The following is a 7270-nucleotide window of genomic DNA, read 5'->3' as shown; positions in this document are numbered from 1 at the left end:
CAGGACTTGTGACCCCGTGGGGGACCCACGCTGGAGCAGTCTGTTCCTGAAGGACTGCACCCCGTGGAAGGGACCCATGCTGGAACAGTTCATGAAGAACTGTAGCCCGTGGAAAGGACCCATGTTGGAGAAATTCACGGAGGACTGTCTCCTGTGGGAGGGACCCCACGCTGGAGCAGGGGAAGAGTGTGAGGAGTCCTCCCCCTGAGGAGGAAGGAGCAGCAGAGACAACGTGTGATGAACTGACCACAACTCCCATTCCCCATCCCCCTGTGCCGCTGGGGGCGAGGAGGTAGAGAAAATCAGGAGCGAAGTTGAGCCCTGGAAGAAGGGAGGGGAGGGGGAAGGTGTTTTAAGATTTGGTTTTATTTCTCATTACCCTACTCTGATTTGATTGGTAATAAATTAAATTCGTTTTCCCCAAGTCGAGTCTGTTTTGCCTGTGTTGGTAATTGGTGAGTGATCTCCCTGTCCTTATCTCGACCCACGAGCCTTTCGTTATATTTTCTCTCCCCTGTCTAGCTGAGGAGGGGGAGTGATAGAGCAGCTTTGGTGGGCACCTGGCGTCCAGCCTGGGTCAACCCACCACAAATTTCAAAGCTGGGGGAAGAGGACATGACATCTGCAACAAGCATAAATTTCAAGAGTGCTAAGAAAATTCTTTTGAAGAAGTAATACACATAATAAAGGAGATAATGCAAATTGTTGTTCCTTGACACTGGTGACCTCTAAAAACTTCCTGAAACAGATTAAATATTATCATCAGTCCAGCCACCTCCAGATAAAATGAAATAATGCTTTGTGGCACAAGTCGGTTACGAGAGACTGAATGGAGGAGCCTGAGCAGAGCAAAATTCAAAATGGAGCAAGGCACACTGAGAGCAAAATAACGATATGACTGACTTGAAAAGATAGAGGAAATAATGAATTCAAAATAAGCAATAGAGACTGCCCATCACTGTGTGCTCAGTTTGCAATTGCTGCGCCGTATGGTCACTTCTCTTGGATTAATTACTGAAAAGAGGAAAGTAGGTGTGTATCTACTTCCCCCTATTTGAATTGAAAAGGAAACATGCGGAAAAGCACACAGTGCTACGTACAGCTGGGTGTACACAGGCTCACACCCCTTCTCCTCCAGGTGTGGAATCAAGCTCTCATGGAGACATCCACCTGGTCAGTGCTTGGGGTTGGGAATGGCTGCCTGGGTCTGTCTCCTCCAGACCCCCTCCAAACTTTTTTCAGAGCAAATCCAGGTTATGGACCCTGTAAAAGGTCATCCCTCCTTTTAACTACACTCAGTGACATTCATATCTTCCAGCATGCAATCTGGAGCAAGCTTTCCAATGGAAACATCGTTCTGAAAACATCAGGTGGCAGGATGGAAACATCTCCTGCCACAGTATGTTTGTCACCTGTTAGATATATTACAGCTGGATCAATACAAGTTTACCAAGTGGGATGGAAAAAAGTTGGAGGTGCATGAAATTTGTATCGTGCCTGTTAGATTTCAAATGTGAAACAAGAACAACAAACAGACATTGAGGATTTCGAGGGAAGACGTTTGCTGTTGAGGAGGTTAAAGTGATCAAATGTAACAGAACACAGACAGTTTCAAGGATGGGCCTTTTCTGAAACACCAGATCCTGAGTCCAGAATGTAACCTAACAGGCAACATCGATTCACAGGCTTACTCAGTTCTCTTCTTTACACTCACTCTTCAGGATTTGGATTTTTTCTTTCACTTTGCGTTGGCATGAGTGGTCTGAGATCTGCAAAGCCAGGTGATTCAGGGAATAAATGGGAGACTTAGATAACGTCTGGACTATGCTTGTGTCCTGCACAATTGCTTATTTTATTGGAACAAACATGATGGCAAAAAGAGGGGCAGGCCCCAATGTAGTATGGATCCAGGTCCAGAGAAGCCACTTTGCAGCCCCTTTTGCAACTTCACATTTAATTTTTTAAACACGCAAAGATTATGTTAAGTACTAGGGAAAAAAGAATTAAAAGGAGATGGCATTATTTACTGGAAGACTTGATTTTCTTTTGTGTGTGTATACGTGTCCAAGATCTTTTCTACCAGAGGAGAGCCGTGCAACACGTATGTCTCTTCATTGCTTATTTTCTTCCTTTCCTCTCTGGTTCTTTGTCCTTCTGGGTTTGCTTTCCTTGCTAAACTGTGAACAGCCCAGTTGTGCAGCCCTGGGGACTCTGAGAAATGCGACTGAAGGAGGACATGAAGTTCAGAGTTGTAGGCATTTTCATAGAAGTGCAATCACAGTTCCATGGTCAAGGCTAAACTGAACCCAGAGCAGGTATCCAAGCTCTTCATTAAACATATAAAGTTGCTCCTTATCCTCCCTATAATGCCTGTTGGGAGGGGTGGTGGGCAGGCAAAAAAAGGAAAAGGTGCATAGATTTTTAATGATGGGGTGGTTAACAGCTGGAGCAAATGACTGAAAGAAACAATCCTCCATCTCATCCTTCTCCCTCCTCCAGCCTTCAGATCAAGGCTTGATGCCTTACCGAGGGATCCGCTGCTGTCACACATGAGCTACCAGGCTCAGCACTAAATTGAGGAGGTAAAATGCAATGGCTGTAATAGGAAGGTGCTCAAACTACTTGATCAAAGGGTGCCTCCTACCCTTTCATTCAGTGACTCTATTAACCGAAGATAGGCAATATTCTAGAGGATTTTCAACTCAGTCCTCTGTTAGCTTGTGACTCATTAAAAATGGAGTCCTTAAGAAATGCAGCATTTGATGCATTTCATGTCTTAAATGAGCTTAGAGAAACAGCTTATCAGTCTTCTAATTTATTATTAACATTCACTAAAATTTCAGAGAGTTACACACTGGAGGAAAATAGCTCTCATATCTAATTGCTGAGATTAATTTTCAGTTATCAGTATACTAGGAATTTAGGTTTGCACTACAATCCTCCTTTTCATTAATTGCTACACTTGTTCTATTTAATTTCTCTAAGAAACTAAATTAGAATGATACATTTGGCTTCAAAACTCACATAGTTTACAGTTTTGAATTTCAAGAGTAATAATCACATCTTTCAGATAGCACATTCTCACCTTTTTTGGAAAGGCACTCCTCAGGTGAGACAGAATGCTGTCTCCTCAAAAGCCTCACACTGCAGGGAAATTACATTATAAAACTGAACAAAACCCTGAAGATGGAGGCAACGTCAAGGCTACATGGCAGTGATTTACAGTAAAATATATTACAGAGATAATGCAATTATTCAAACCCCCAGAATTATAAACCTGGAAATTCTAAGGTAAAATTAAATTTAACAAGAAATCCAAATAAAGCATACAGAAATGAAGTCAAATATCTAAACAATCTTAATTATGCTTGGAGAAAATATCTTCTAAATCTCTAACTAGCTAGAAGTCACAGCATTTGTTTGCATAATATATGTGTGTTTGTATATATACACACTAATACACACATGCTTTTGAAGATGAATCACACATTTCCACTTTATACTGTGTCACTAAAAGTTCATTAGAAACCTTTCTCTTCTGCAGGGAAGGGCAAAAAACACAGCGCGCTTTGAAAAATCTCTTAATTATACCCAGGTCCACAAATGTACAACTATCTCAATACGAACTGTGTGTTTTTGCTTGGTTACAGTCACCACAGTAACATCCATGTTTCTGTTAAAAAGCTGGAAAAAAAGAACAGGGTAAAGCATAAATTAGAAAGCAATATACATACCAGATATCTGCAACGCATCACAGGAACCTCAGCGGTACCTTATGGAATCTGACAACAAGTAACAGGTCAGTGCAATGAGCACACCGGAGGCTACGGCTGTTTCGGCTGCAGACTGGTACCTCCACAAGTCTGGAGGGGGAACAGTTAGAAGGACAGTCGGAGATTTAAGGCCTCCGTGACAGGGGCAGCTGCATGGGGATGCGAGGACTGGCGATTCCTGAGTTGTAAGTAGAGCCGTATCTCTCTGCCCCTCTGAGAATGAGAAGACACGTGCAACTGGGCTGAGGGAGTGTATGCACAGTGTGCGAGGAGCCAGCCAGGCCAGTTCCACATCAGTTTCAATCCCACGATGGGAATTCTCCTAATCCCTGATGCCATATCAAACCTTGTCTATCCAAGGGGAAACGTTAAAAATGTTAAGCAGTTACTAGATCAAAACAGGATCCTGATGGCACATTAGGACAACAGCACAGAAATGCAAACACAAATGACAAACTTCACCCGGGCCACTAAACAGAAATGATCGGTCTGCCAAAAGGAGGTAAGAAAGGGTGTTCGTAGGCAGCAGCAGTTGCCTGTTTTTGTAGCCTGGTAAGAGACCTGCTCTGAGAAAGCTTAAACCCCCACCCCTTCTGTACCACTAACAGCTGTGATTTCTCTGAATGACTACAATGCCAGCTAACATGTCCACAACTGAGATGCAATACTATTAATTACAGAAGTATTACTTGTAGCTCCCATAGGCAAAACTGATGTTGTATGTTGCACTCTGTGAGCACATTAGGCTGGAAAAACAAACTTAAAGCACTACCTTTCTGAGTGAAAAGATTCACATGATAAGAAATTACTTGACATCTGCTAACTATTTCCTGGTACAAGAGTCAGACTGCTTAATCTTAATTTAGATCATTGGCCAATCCCATTTTGCATTAATCTCTCAAAAGTGGACATAGAGGCAGAATATTCCTGCCTACGAATAAAAGCGAGCTAAGCCTCTCTCCGCTTTACACAGTATTGTTCATATTGGCCCAGTTTACTGGCCCAGTTTACTGACAAAAAAGCACAGTGAGCCTATTTCTCTGGAAAGAACTGCATTTCAACTATTTTCTGCTGGACTGCCAACTTCTAGTTGATGACTGAACCACAGGCTGAGTGTTCCCAACCTCTGCTGCCATGATATTCCTGCCTGAATCGTGAATAAAAGATTCCTTTAAAAGGCCACAGGCGTTTCACGGTCTTGAGAGGAGAAAACCAACACAGAGCTTCAACCACTGTCAGTTCTGGCCCATCACAGCATGTCTGAGACCAGCATTCGCAAGAAGCTCCCGAACCGAGACTGCACATCGCTCCTGCAGTGCTACTTGTTTCCCCAACACCTCAAGGGAAGGAACATTTTGAACCCTACAGTAGCCATTCTCATTCCTGGGTCTACAACCAGCTTTCTCGTTTACTTTTTCTTTGCTCAAAGATCTGGTCATAAGGCTTACCCAGACAGGAATTATTTTTTTTCTTTGCCATTGTTAATGGATAACTCTGTCATGGTAGTTAAAAAGGCATTACGTGGTATGAGTCAGCAAGAGAAGGTAACACGCATGGAGAACCTGGAAATTCTTCCTTGTTCTTTTCTTCCCACCTTCTGAAGAGTCTGGTTTTGGTTAGCCAGATATCAGGTGGTGCTTCAGAGAAACAACCAGGTGGGCTGAGGCATAACTTGTCCCAGAAGATAGGAGTTCATTGCTCCGCTTGCTGCTAGCGAGGAAGGCTCGGGGCTGGCAGCCAGTTAAGACAGCAAAACAAACTCCAAGAAGGTGAAAGGAGCTGAGGGGAGAAATTGAGCACCATTGAGCCCACCATGTCTCAGTATCCATTTTGATGATAAATTCTGCTTTAAAATGTAACTTATTGTTACACCTCTGAAATGTAATGAATTTTATGTCAGACCCACTCCTAGAGCCAGCGTTTTGAAAGTGTTCAAATGATGATTTTTAATCAAGTAGAGGCTGAGCATGCATGTAGGGAGCACATATAACAGAGATGCTGTAATGATCTCAGAAAATCATAAACTTAAATGCAGTTTAGATCTGCATACTAATGAAGAGATGCCTATACAGACTTCTAGACAACTCAGTGTAAAAGAAATAAAAAAATGCCAGTTCATTGCAGTGCAGACTTTCATTATCCAATTACACAAAGTATTAAGCATCTCATCCTAATTAAAGCACTTTTGTCATTTATCTCGTATAGATTTTTTCCTAAGTTTAACCCTAACTCTTTTTGCTTTATGGTAATTCTCCTGGGAGTAATTACTAAATTTCCATAGCAGTAATTTGGGTAGCATAAGAGCATGTAACCTCAGCCTTGCTCTCTCCATCATAAGGAAGATTTTGCCTGCAAACATACTTTTTCCCCTTCACATTATTTAAAATATGACACATGATCAATAAAATGAAACTACAGAAAACTTTCTCATATGATAATTCTATTGATTTTTAAATAATTTTAAACAATTAAACTAACTGTTAAGACCAAGTTCATCAATACAATCTGACTCCTTTGTTCCCCCCTCCTGAGTAGGACAAATCAATCAGGGTCTCCTGGTTAGCATAACCAGTTTCCTGGAGCTGTTGCGCCACTCGTACCGAATAGCCGTTTTATGCCCTGTTGTTCTCTCCTTGCTCTCACATCCACCTGCACACATCCCCACAGCTCCAAATCACACCCTTCTGAATCTTCTCTGTTGCATTGTACATTCCCAAAACCCTCCATCTCCATTCTCTTTACTCCCTCAGTTTGCTTCTTCCTACACCATCAGGTTCCTTTGCAAAATAATGAATGCAATTTTAGGAAGGACATATTGTATTTTTCACAGAAAACAGAGATAGAATGCCAAATTGTGTTAAATGCCAAATTTCTTTCCACTTTGATGACAGAAGCATATCTGCAAATTGGCACCTCTGCTCAGACTGTACTTTAACAACAGGACTTTACTACTAACTAGTTCTCTGCAAGGCAAAGCGGGCCCCTGGTAGAAGGTGAAATGGGATAGCCAAGAAAAGCTTCCCGGGGCTCCTCTGAAAGCAAAGCAGCTTCTCCATAGGGATGGCTGGCTCTCATTTTCTCTTGTACTCTGATGCCCTTACGACCTGTGCCATAGTTGCAATAAAACCTCTCCCCAGGTGAACTTGCATATACCTCAATTTCTCTTTCGCTTCCAGTAATCCCACCATCGCCCTCATCAAGCAGCTGGCAACTTGTGCTGCCACCCAGAGCTGCTCCTGCACCCAAGTGGTTGGAACGAGGAATCTCTTCTGTGGCAGAGACAGACCGTAAATCTGGCAGTATAGGACTGGCGACTGGGGAGGTAGGCCACGGGTATGTGCAGCCAGAGAAGGGATTCTTTAGAGTTTCTCGATGAAGGCCATGTAAAATGTTCATGGATTTGGTTGTATTCAAGGGACACTGCAGCATGTGTGTAGGTCCCAGACGACACTCTGATTATCCACCCCTGCAACAAGTGAGAAAAAGCCTTCAAAAAC

Source organism: Aptenodytes forsteri, unplaced genomic scaffold, assembly GCF_000699145.1.
Source record: "Aptenodytes forsteri isolate BGI_AS27 unplaced genomic scaffold, ASM69914v1 Scaffold284, whole genome shotgun sequence".
Lineage (NCBI taxonomy): Eukaryota > Metazoa > Chordata > Aves > Sphenisciformes > Spheniscidae > Aptenodytes > Aptenodytes forsteri.
Note: the sequence above shows the minus strand (reverse complement) of the source record.